Below are 12859 nucleotides of genomic sequence, written 5' to 3' on the forward strand. Positions count from 1 at the left end.
ATTTATCTGCATCACAGCAATATTTATGTTATTAAGATATATGAAATATTATTATGCATAAGCAGCTCCATATTAAATTTCAAGAACAAATGTATAAAAACTTACCCTTGATTCAGCAATGTTTCCAGGATCACTTTTTTAATTTCCAGCACCAATTAAAGGGCATGGGAATAGGGACTGGTTGATACAATTCCTATACTATAAGTAGTTGGTTAAAGAACATTCTTTCATATTCCAGATGGCATTTAAAGATAAACCTGTCTCCATGCCTACAAAAAATTTTTAAAAAGGCTTTCAAAAACCCTGAACCACCAGATTCAACATCTCAGTTTCACTTATAAAGGTCTAATAGAAGGTAGAATGGATGTTAAGACTGGATAAACCATTAGTTTTAAAGGTTTTAAAGGAAAAAGTAAAATCTTAACTTTCACAATCTTTAGTTTAGCATGGAAGAGTACAAAAATAGGTTTAAAAAAACAGTACTAGCTTACATTTACTATTGCCTATTATACAAATTCATTAATTCGATTTATTCTCATAGCAACACTATGAAGTAAGTATTATTGTCCTCATTTTATGTATAAGAAAATTGAGTTTCAGAGAATATAAGTAAAAGTTAGGAAGCAGTAGGCTGGGTTTGAAAATGTCCGAACCCCAAACACATGCTCTAGTTCCTTAGCCTTAGTGCCTTCCTAAGAATCAAAACTGTTTTCAAGAGAAAAGTATATTTCTTTTTTTTTTTAATTTTTTAATGTTTATTTATTTTTGAGAGAGAGAGAGAAAAAGAGCAAGCGGGGGAGGGGCAGAAAGAGACACACACACAGAATCCAAAGCAAGCTCCAGGATCTGAGCTGTCAGCACAAAGCTCGACTCAGGGTTCGAACCCACAGACCACGAGATCATGACCTGAGCCAAAGTTGGGCGCTTAACCCACTGAGCCACCCAGGCACCCCTATTTCTGTTTTCTAATTAAATTATGTATAAATGAGAATATTAATAAATCTCTATAATCTACCATAAGAAAAACCTCTCTATATTAATTAAATGTGAAATAGCACCTTTTAAATTTTTCAAACCAGTTAGTTTTAAAACAGAAATTTGATTATCATATAAATATATAAGAACTTAATTTTTCCCATAATAGAGGCTATAACAAAAATTACATGGAAGATTCATAGTCTAAGAGAAGGCTAATTTAAAAGAAAAATATTAAAATGCAACTATTTCTTCAGCAGTTAGAAATAGCAAAGTAATTTTATTCAAGTTTCCTCCACATTGTAATACACCTGTGAGAGTTACCATTCCTTTTACAGTATATTCATAATAATAATAATAATAATAATAATAATAATAATAATATGTTACTGTCACACTACTGGCGTCAGAATAAAAAGTTTCTCCATATTCTTTAGTTGGACAATCCACCAAACAAATCTCAAATAATCGAGGACAGTCTTCTTTGTTAGACTGCCTTTTGTATAAAGTGAGTAAAACTCCTACCTTCTGTAGGAATTAATGGTACTATATTACAGAGGCTTTCAGTTACAGCAAAGAGAAGACAATAGACCAAGAGAGAGCCTCCCTTACTACATTCCCCCAATCTCTTTTGGGATTGAATTACATTTGTGTCTGGAAGTCACTGTAGAGAGGGGTGGAAACTCAGAATGAGTAGACATTGTATGATGTAGCTCAAAAAAAAAAATAATAACAACATAGTATTTTACTTCAAGCTCACGGGTACACAGTTGAAATTAGAAGAATTTGTGTAATAAGACTATGAATCTATGCAAAGTTGTAATTCTCAAAAAACTTCTTACAGTCTTTCATATTGCACTAAGCCAAAAAGTTCTTAACAACCACATATTCATTTTTTGATAAATGAGTACATTCCCACAAGAAAGAATTTCCAATTCCAGAAAAAATATTGAAATTGGTCAAAGCTGCAAAGTACTAAAGGGAACATTATTAGAACCATATGATCTGACCATATGTTTCTGCAGACATTTGTAACCAAAGTAAACATTCAGACTTGTCATAAATGGTCCACCTTTGAGGGGGTAGCAGCAGAGAAAATCCCAAGTTATAGTTTTAAGTGTCTTTTATACTTAAGTATTGAATGAATGGATATTATCATAGAACTTGTTACCCTCAGATTTTTAAATGGGTAGAAAAGAGAGTTTGGATGAATCCACTGATTTTGAAAATGGGTAAATAATAAATGCTTGGTTATTTAAGTAAGCATTTTGGAATACAACTAATATGCTTCTCCTTGGCCATACTGCTCCTAGGAAAAGTGGAGTTTAGGATTATTTCTAGTTGAGGTTCAGGGCCTGAAGTAAATCATGTGTGACCTAGTCTTTTCTATCCAATAATAAAAATGGATATGATGAGCAGCATTAAAAGTGGCTGGGAGGGGCGCCTGGGTGGCTCAGTCAGTTAAGCGTCTGACTTCAGCTCAGGTCATGATCTTGTGGTTTGAGTTTGAGCCCTGTGTCCGGCTCTGTGCTAACAGCTCAGAGCCTGGAGCCTGCTTCAGATTCTGTGTCTCCTCCTCTCTCTGCCCCTCCCATGCTCATGCTCTGTCTCTCAATAACAAATAGACGTTAAAAAAAAATTAAACATTTTTTAAAAAGTGACTGGGAAATTGAAAAAGGGTAGCAGGCAAACTGAGACATACTTATGTAAAGGAAAAATGCTTATGGGTCACTTGTTTGTATACGAGCACCCATCACATTGCTTTTTAGGAACAGCTGGTAGAACCAGTCCCTTTTATCTTTAGGTTGCTTCCATGAGTTATTGCCCATCCTTTTCCCAGGTCAAGTCTGCCAAGGCATGAGATCTGGATTATGTGTTGGGAATACTTGGGAATACTTGTTTGTTTGTTTGTTTTAAAATTCATTATCAGACACAAATAGATCAATGCTTATCTGCTCCAGTGTGACATTTCTTACTTTCTTTGTTTTGAACAGAACTGAGATTGTTTTATTTTTTCTTCCTTTGCAATTATTAAGTCAGTTGGCCATATTTTGAAAAGCAGCTTAAAAATTTCTTTTCAGGGCACCTGGGTGACTCAGTCAGTTAAGTGTTTGATTCTTGATTTCGGCTCAGGTCATGATCTCATGGTCCGTGGGATCAAGTCCCCCACTGGGCTCTGTGCTGACAGTGTGGAGCCTGCTTGGGATTCCCTCTCCTTCTCTCTGCCCCTTCCTCGCTTGTGCATGCAGGATTGTGCGCTCCTGCTCTCCCTCTCTCAAAAATAAACATTAAAAAATTTGCTTTTCATTTCAGAATTTACATGAAAATGAGAAAGGTGTCTTATTTACATTTGAAGTTTTTCAAATGTAGCAATTGCAATGTAGCAATTAAGTAAGTTTATCTTCATTCTTCACTGAAGTCTGATAAACCGTTAATGTGGCATTTAAATAATAAAGGGTTGCTCTGTTGCCAGTGACATAAAATAAATTTTCTTCTGATCTGTACTCTCAGTTAAGCAATAGCAAAGGAATTTTGTGCAATTTTACATCAGAAAGATTCTTTGGATTTTTTTGATTCTTGGAAAAAGCTTTTAAAACAAATTCCTAAGAATAAAATAAGGTGAGGGGCACCTGGATGGCTCAGTTGGTTAAGCATTCGACTTTCAATTTTGGCTCAGACCATGATCTCACAGTTTGTGAGATCGAGCCCAGCATCAGGCTCTGTGCTGACAGTGTGGAAACTGTTTGGGATTCTCTCTCTCTGTCCCTTTCCTGCTCACTCTCTCTCTCTCAAAATAAATACATAAACATTTTTTAAAAAAGAATAAAATAAAGTGAAAAAGATTTAGGAAAGGCATATCATACTAACAATTATGTTAATTTCCTAAAAATACACTGCTGGCTGTAGTAATTTGTTAAGGTGTGGTGTATATATTTAGTCAATCAGATGACAGCCCAATGGAGAATTATTGTACATAGTGGTAATAATAAAACAAGTAAATGTATTATCATTAAAATCTATTATCACCAACATATACTTCTTCTCATAATAAGCTCTATAGTTAGATGCAGTCACAAAGAATGTGATTGAGTGGATTCTTAATTAGTATCTTAATTTGTTAGATTTTGGTTATCTAACATTGTATTTTTCTCTAAGAATGCCCAGAAAAAGAGGCTAAATCAGGTTAATTTATACTAAACTACATTAAAAACAAACAGTGTGTGATGTTGTTATCAATGACCTTGGTCTAGTTTCTCCCTGTGCCTCAGTTACCTCAAGTCTAATGTAAGGGAAGTATATGATTCCTAAAGTTCTGGCCTACTCTAAAATATTAAAGCAGTAATAAACAATATAATAAGCAAATCTAAGCAGCACCTAAATAAAAGTAGCCTATCTTAAAATAGCCTGGTACAGTTCAGCTTGTGGAACTGAAGAGTGCGATAAATTGGGTGGTTTTAAAGCATGTACCAGATGCAAGAGTTACAAAGACAAAAAAGTATATAGTATGGTACAGAGACAAGCAAAAATAAACAACTTAATGTGCTGAAAATACTATGTTGAAGTTAGGCACTGGGGGGCCAAGAAAGTTTGATGAAGTATACTTAATGCAGTTGGGAGAACACAATGTTTTCAGAAGAATAATGCCTTAGTTGAATTTCTCAGGATTAGTAGGAGTATGTCAGGTAAAGGAGAGGGAGAGAACTCTGCACAAGTGAAGGAGCATTAGCAAAAGTAATGGGTCTGAAACAGTATGGTCTGTTTTTAAAACTATTCTTAAGTATAATGTCAGCAAAGGGTGGTAGGAGATGAGGTTGGAAACACCGACAAAGACCAGCTCACAAAAGGCCTGGTACGTTTTCAGGTGGAGTTTTGACTTGGTTTTGTACATAGAAGATTTTAAACAAGTGAATTAAATGGTCAGATTTGCATTTTTGATCGACTAAATGGCAACAAAGTGGAAAGGGGTTAAGACTAGAGGCAAAGTGACTGATTACACTAGGTTAGAAGAGATTACGAGGTTCTTAATGCAATCACAGTAAAGATAGAAAGTTGAGCAATATTGCTCAACTCTAACACTTAGATGACTTGAATTTAAGATTTAGAGAACTAGATGAATGATGGGTACCATCAGCTGAAAGAGGCAGAACAGGTTTCAGGAAATAATTGTTTTGTGCAGGGGTGCCTGGGTGGCTCAGTAGGTTAAGCGTCCAACTTTGGCTTAGGTCATGATCTCCTGGTCTGTGAGTTTGAGCTCTGCCATCAGGCTCTGTGCTGACAGCTCGGAGCCTGGAGCCTGCTTCGGATTCTGTGTCTCCTCTTCTCTCTGTCTCTCTCTCTCAAAAATAAATAAACATTAAGAAAAAAAAAGAACTGTTTTATGCAAATTGAGTTTGAGATGTTATGGGGCATCCAAGATATTGAGTACCCAGCTAGATGATGGTTTAGGAATTATTGGCATATAGTTCAAGAGAGGATAAGATTATTCAGAGGAAGAATATCAACTGGGAAGGAAACTGGGGTAAGAAGTAACATTTAAGTTTAGTTCAGTCGCTAGTGGGTGAGGGGAGAGGGAAAACTAATCAGGTAAAATACGTAAGTGGAAAAGTGGTATTGAGAATCCCATTAAGACTAGAAGCCATAATACTGTAGTGGCACCAATCCACACTACTATACAATGTTTTTCAGTAGTAGTCAACTCCCCAGATGTAGTAATAGCAAAAACAGACTGTGACATTAAACTGGGCTTATGATTTTGCAAAGCTAAGATAGTAGAATGATGAAAGTAGACAGGGGTTCAGGACACTAGGAAGAAAACAGTCCTAGTGACTGACTATGAAGTCGAAACTTGGAAGGAAGGAAGCTAAGACTGAAGAAAACTGATAAATTGGGAGAAAACTGAGAGAGTAGGTATACAAGGATGAATGGAGTAAAAGCTGGAGGACAGGATCAGAAATGTAATCAGAGAGAAGGATATTCATTCAAGGTTACATGAGTAAGGAAGTTTCAGGGTATAGTCAATGGAAGTGGGTGGATGAAATGGAAATGAAATCACAAGTCAAGAAACAGGCTTTGGTATTAGGTAAGTTGGTAAGGTGTTAAGAATATAGAACTTATAACACCTGTGTACAAGTTTTGAACTGTAGCGTCACTAGTTAGCTATGTAACCTAAGGCAAGGTTAAGGTTTTGGGGTAGTTTTGAAAAGATTCCTTTTCTCATCAAAAAATATTTACTAAGCATCTGCTGCTATAGGTCAAGCAGTATACTATACTCTAGGACTGTTCTGCCCTCAAAGAGATTAAACTCCTTAATGGATGTTACTGTATCTTTGTTTAATAGTAAGAAATGTTCCAATTTTAGTATATGTGCTGCCGAAGTGAGCACATTAGTAAGAAATGTTAAGATGATTCTGGCAAGTACTCCCTTGGAAAAAAGTAAGATAATGAAGCTTGCTTTCAGAATTCTAAGGCTATATACTTTTCATAAAGAGATTTTTGGAAACAAAGGTGGACTGAAATCAACATGAAAGTACAAAACTGCAACAAAACAGTGGAAAGAGTATCATGACCTTGATTGTAACCTCGTTTAATTTTCCTCGTTTATAAAATGTGTTGCTGACATTGGCTGGCTATTTTAGAACCAAATGAGCTAATGGTTTTGAAAGCTCTGTGATAGACTACATACTATATACTAAAAGTACTATGGAAGATTTACTTGCCGTGTTCTTGTTTTCTTTCCTTTAGGTAAATTAACAAGTCAATAATCCTGGGTAGAGAGCCTAAGAGATCCGAAGATAGGATTATCAGGAGAAATAGCATATCCTGAATTTCCTCAAGAATATATTTCAAAATTGTAAGTATTTTTCCATTAAAAAATGAAAGAAAATCTGTCAAGATGTTTCCTGTGTTAAATTCTACTGTTAACTTACAGCTCTTCTAACTAGAATAATTACCTATGCATACCAATATGCTGTGTGCCTTGCGTCTATTACAGCTCTTACTGCACTGTACTGTAACTGTTTGCTTGTATGTTAATTAGGGTATGAATTCCTGGTGGATATGATCCTTGTCTTACTCATCTTTGGTATCCCTAGAGCATAGCATAGCTTTCAATGCAAGCAGGCTCTCAAAATATGCTAGATGAGTGAGTGGATGAACAAATGCTAAGTAATATAGGAAGCTGTCCTTAATCTTAGGAAGTCACAGTGTGCCAGAGACAGACTTCTACATAATTAATTGCAATATCATGCAATAAATATTACATTGAGAACAACTCATTTTACCACAGGGTGGTAATGAAAGGCTTACAAAATAGCTGACATTTTAGCTAATCAATTTAGTTAATATGAAATTCAATTGACATTTATTTTTATTTTATTTTTTATTTTATAGAAAGAGAGTGAGCAGGGGAGAGGGGCAGAGGGAGACATAAGCAGGCTCCACGATCAGACGGGCTTGATACCATGACCCTGGGATCATGACCTGAGCCAAAATCAAGAGTCGGACGGTCAACTGACTAAGCCATCCTGGCGCCCCTCAATTAATATTTTAGAATCCAATTGTGTCGGAGTAATACCGTTTATGGACATCTCTATAGAATGTGCAAAAATCCAACATTGCTTATAGGTGAAGTTGGTAAAAGTATACCCCTCAAAATAAAAAGAGAAAAGAAAATCTCTGGCCCATAACTGAAGGAACAGAGAAAATGTGAAAGATTTAATGCTATTAAAGAAATAAAGAAATAAAGAATAAAACATTTGGAAAGAGAAAGGTCATTAGAGTATAGAAATTGGTCAAATGAAATAGGCATTTATGACAGTCAAGTATCATATGATAAAGTCCTGAGAGAAATAAATATACTATTAGAATGCTCCATACATTTTTTTTTTATTTTTTAATGTTTATTTATTTTTTTGAGACAGAGAGAGACAGAACAGGGGAGGAGCAGAGAGAGAGGGAGACACAGAATCTGAAACAGGCTCCAGGCTCTGAGCTGTCAGCACAGAGCCCGGCGCGGGGCTCGAACTCACGGACTATGAGATCATGACCTGAGCCCAAGTCGGATGCTTAACCGACCAAGCCACCCAGGCGCCCCTCCATACATTTTTTTAAATATGAAATTTATTGTCAAATTGGTTTCCATACAACACCCAGTGCTCATCCCAACAGGTGCCCTCCTCAATGTCCATCACCCACTTTCCCCTCCCTCCCACCCCCCATCAACCCTCAGTTTATTCTCAGTTTTTAAGCATCTCTTATGGTTTGGCTCCCTCCCTAACTTTTTTTTTTTTTTCTTCCCCTCTCCCATGGTCTTCTGTTAAATTTCTCAGGATCCACGTAAGAGTGGAAACATATGGTATCTGTCTTTCTCTGTATGACCATGGTCACTTAGCAAATAGCAGAGCCAAAACTCAAACTTATTCCTTTGACCCCAAATTCTGTTACCTTTCCCTTCGTCTGATTAAAAAAAAACTTTTTGGGTGCCTGGGGGCTCACAGTTGGTTGAACATCCAACTCTTGATCTCAGCTCAGGTCTTGATCTTAGGTTGTAAGTTCAAGCTCCATGTTGGGCTCCATGCTGGGTGTGGAGCCTACTTCAAAAAAAAAAAAAAAGCGGCGCCTGAGTGGCTCAGTTGGTCAAGCATCTGACTTCAGTGTAGGTCATGATCTCACAGTTTGTGGATCTGAGTCCCGTGTAGGGCTCTGTGATGACAGCTTGAAACCTGGGGCCTGCCTGGGATTCTGTCTCCCTCTCTGCCCCTCCCCTGCTTGTGCACTCTGTCTCTCTCACTTAAAAATAAACATTAAAAAAATTTTTTTTAATAAAAAAGAAAGCTTTTATGCACTCTACTGAAACTGATAGTCATGATGTTTGATCAATTTCTTATGATTATTATCTCCATTTTAAGATAAAAAAATGGAAGTTCCGAGAAGTGATTTGTCCAAAAAAGTCAGCAGGTGGAATTGGAACATGTTTCCAAGTCCAATGGTAACAAATTTCATGTGTATTGCAATCAACTTTAAAGGCTGAAATCTGGAAATATTAATATATCAATCTACTTTATTATGATTTTAGGTAGGCCTATACTAAGGATGGCACAAAATCTTTTTTACATTTCCTACCTCCAGCTTTAGGCAATTGTTCCCCATGTAATACATAGCATCCTGACTGGCAAGACAGGTTACTTGGGTCCCTTTACAACAGATGAAACACATCAGTGTTTGAAAGAATGCTAACATTTAAATATACATACCATAACAACTAGTTTGAAAAAAAGGGAAAATATATCAAAACTATACTTGATTCAAAATAACAATCTGTATTTAATATCTTTAAATCTTTCAACTACATATGAATCATATATGAAAGATGGTGGCATCTTTTTTTTTTAATATATGAAATTTATTGTCAAATTGGTTTCCATACAACACCCAGTGCTTATCCCAAAAGATGCCCTCTTCAATACCCATCACCTACCCTCCACTCCCTCCCACCTGCCATCAACCCTCAGTTTATTCTCAGTTCTCAAGAGTCTCTTACGCTTTGGCTGTCTCCCACTCTAACCTCTTTTTTTTTTTTTTCCTTCCCCTCCCCCATGGGTTTCTGTTAAGTTTCTCAGGATCCACATAAGAGTGAAACCATATGGTATCTGTCTTTCTCTGTATGGCTTGTTTCACTTAGCATCACACTCTCCAGTTCCGCCCACGTTGCTACAAAGGGCCATATTTCATTCTTTCTCCTTGCCATGTAGTACTCCATTGTGTATATAAACCACACTTTCTTTATCCATTCATCAGTTGATGGACATTTAGGCTCTTTCCACAATGTGGCTATTGTTGAGAGTGCTGCTATAAACACTGGGGTACAAGTGCCCCTATGCATCAGTACTCTTGTATCCCTTGGGTAAATTCCTAGCAGTGCTATTGCTGGGTCATAGGGTAGGCCTATTTTTAATTTTTTGAGGAACCTCCACACACTTTTCCAGAGTGGCTGTACCAGTTTGCATTCCCACCAACAGTGCAAGAGGGTTCCCGTTTCTCCACATCCTCTCTAGCATCTATAGTCTCCTGATTTGTTCATTTTGGCCACTCTGACTGGCATGAGGTGATATCTAAGTGTGGTTTTGATTAGTATTTCCCTGATGAGGAACGATGTTGAGCATCTTTTCATGTGCCTGTTGGCCAAGATGGTGGCATCTAACAGTTTAGATAAATGATACGCCACTTGTACAATTTAGTACTTTACAATATCAAAGAGCCAAATTAAACATTTTAATATTGAGCTTTATAAATATTGATGTAAAATAATGTTATGTAAAATGACAGAATTTGGGAAAAATCATAAGAAAATAAAAATCAGATAAATTGCTTTAAAAAGGAAAACCAAGATAAAAATACAAATTTATTATAAAAAAAAGCACTAAAGTAACTACCTGATTATGCCTTGTTAAAATATATTCCTCTTCATCGGTATTTACCATTAGATTTTAAAGGTTAATTTCTGGGAATAGTAAGTTTCATGCACCTTTTTTTTTTTTTTTAATACATTGACACTTGTTTATTAGAGTGGAATTTGGTATAAGATGGGTTGTTTTGGACCTTGTCCAAGAGTTTAGTTACTGAAAGCACTTCATTATAAGGTAGTTTCACCAATAAGGTGATCCACTGGCTCAGATCCCATGGATATTATAACAAGGCTCCATTGTAGAGTACAGGAAGCTGGGCAGCCAATGTTCTATCAAATGAAACCTTAAGAAACAAACTTCTTTTTTTGGGGGGGGGGGAGGAGGTGGGTAGACATGAAAATCGTTTAAGCCTAGAGAATCATAAGCCCAGGTCATCTGTCTAAATTTCCATTTCCTGAAGTGATGTTCTTTATTGTACATTTAATAGTTGCACATATACTCTTGTTATTTTAGCTTCTTTAAGACATTCATTGTCTGATGTAGCATTATATTTATTTTTTATTATGAAAATGTCCAGTATTAATACTGCCCTTCTCTTTATAGAAGATTGACTTCATTTGTCTACAGAATAGACAAGAAACTACCAAGAGTTTATGAAGGCTAAAGTAAAATCAAGTGCAGCTCATTGATAACTCTGAGACATGAGCAAGAATAACTATGTGGTAATCAAATTTTTAAAAATGCCATCATTTAGAGATTAAATAACTACAATAACCAGTCTTTCAAGTGATTTTACAATAGGCACTTTGATTTATAAAGTTTTATAAACAATTCTGAAGAACTAAATATTTTGAATGTGTTTTACTTTGGAAAAATAACAACAAAGTCGTTTCAGAAAAATATGGAAATAAAAAAGTTAATGAATACAAAGATCAAAAGAATAAAACCAAGGGGTGCCTGGGTGGCTCAGTTGGTTAGGCATCCGACTTCGGCTCAGGTCATGATCTCGTGGTTTGTGGGTTTGAGCCCCATGCCACGCTCTGTAATGACAGCTCAAAGCCTGTAACCTGCTTTGGATTTTGTGTCTCCGTTTCTCTCTGCCCTCCCCCACTCACGCTCTGTCTCTCTCAAAAATAACATTTAAAAACTTTGTTTTTAATGAAGAAAAAAACAAAAAACAAAGCCTTATGAGAATTTAGATACACTAGCAAATTAAAAACCATGTAATAACTAAGTGCATAGTAGCAGCATTGTATGAACTGTCATTAATTTCCAGTACAATTACAAAAAGTTTTAAATGACTTATCCAAATTTCAAAAGGAAAATCATGAAACATCTACTCTTTACATTATACCTTTCTCCATCAATAAAGCCCTTTCCAACTGGCAGTTTTCCTGATTCATGGCCAGTATGCTTTATATAATTTCAGCCCTTAAATAAATTCAGTATAATTATTTCATATATCCATTGATTGGGTAAGGCAAATTACCTGATAAACAATTTCTAACTTATGTATCTCCAAAGCCTTAAAAAATAACTAGCCAAATAATTTTTCCTTCCTACTATTATATAACAATTCTTTATTGTCAGTTTATCTCCGTATGTATCTATCTGTCATCTATCATCATAAAAGGGAAGGCTTCATATAAAGCAAGGGTGTACTTCAGATATATGATTGATTTACTAGCTAATATTTGAGGGTTTGACATGTGCCAGATATTCTTGTAAATGCTTTCACATTTTAACTTATTTAACTCTAAAACATCTCTTTTAAAAGCACATTATTACTAATTAAAATGTTCTACAACCTAATCTATTATAAAGGCTGGTACTTTAATTCTTGCAATATTATCCTGGTCAAAGTTGCTATCTAAGGAGACTATGTACCTGTTTCACTAATGGTACCATTGCACAAAATTTTTAAAATATCTTTTGGAATTACTAAATACTAGTGGCACAGCTCTACATATGTTCTCAGATAGTGGAAATTTTTAGCCTCAGAAAGAATTAGATTTTGGAGAGAATAAATTTGGGATAAGGTTGGATAATACACCAAGGTATGACTAAAAAACATTGTGCTTAATTTTTCTCCTGTAATTTGCCAGTTCTTCTAAAGGCAATATTAAGGGTCAAAAATGTTTTCATTATAGCATTGTTAAAAATAAATATTGGGGCACCTGGGTGGCTGTCAGTTAAGCCTTTGACTTTGGCTTAGGTCATGAGCTCATGGTTTGTGAGTCTGTGAGTTCAAGCCCTGCATTCGGCTCTAGCTGACCATGCAGAACTTGCTTGGGATTCTCTCAGTCCCTCTCTCTGTCCCTCCTCTGCTCACTTGTGCTTTCTTTCAAAATAAATAAAGAAATTAAAAAAAAAATCTTGCTTCTCAAGTTACTATGTATACTCGTACAATTATTCCTTAAAGATATATGAGTGTTATTTCACTGTTTCTAAAAAATGGTTTACTTTATTAAAAAATTTTT

The sequence above is a fragment of the Acinonyx jubatus genome, chromosome E1, assembly GCF_027475565.1.
Source record: "Acinonyx jubatus isolate Ajub_Pintada_27869175 chromosome E1, VMU_Ajub_asm_v1.0, whole genome shotgun sequence".
NCBI classification, from domain to species: domain Eukaryota; kingdom Metazoa; phylum Chordata; class Mammalia; order Carnivora; family Felidae; genus Acinonyx; species Acinonyx jubatus.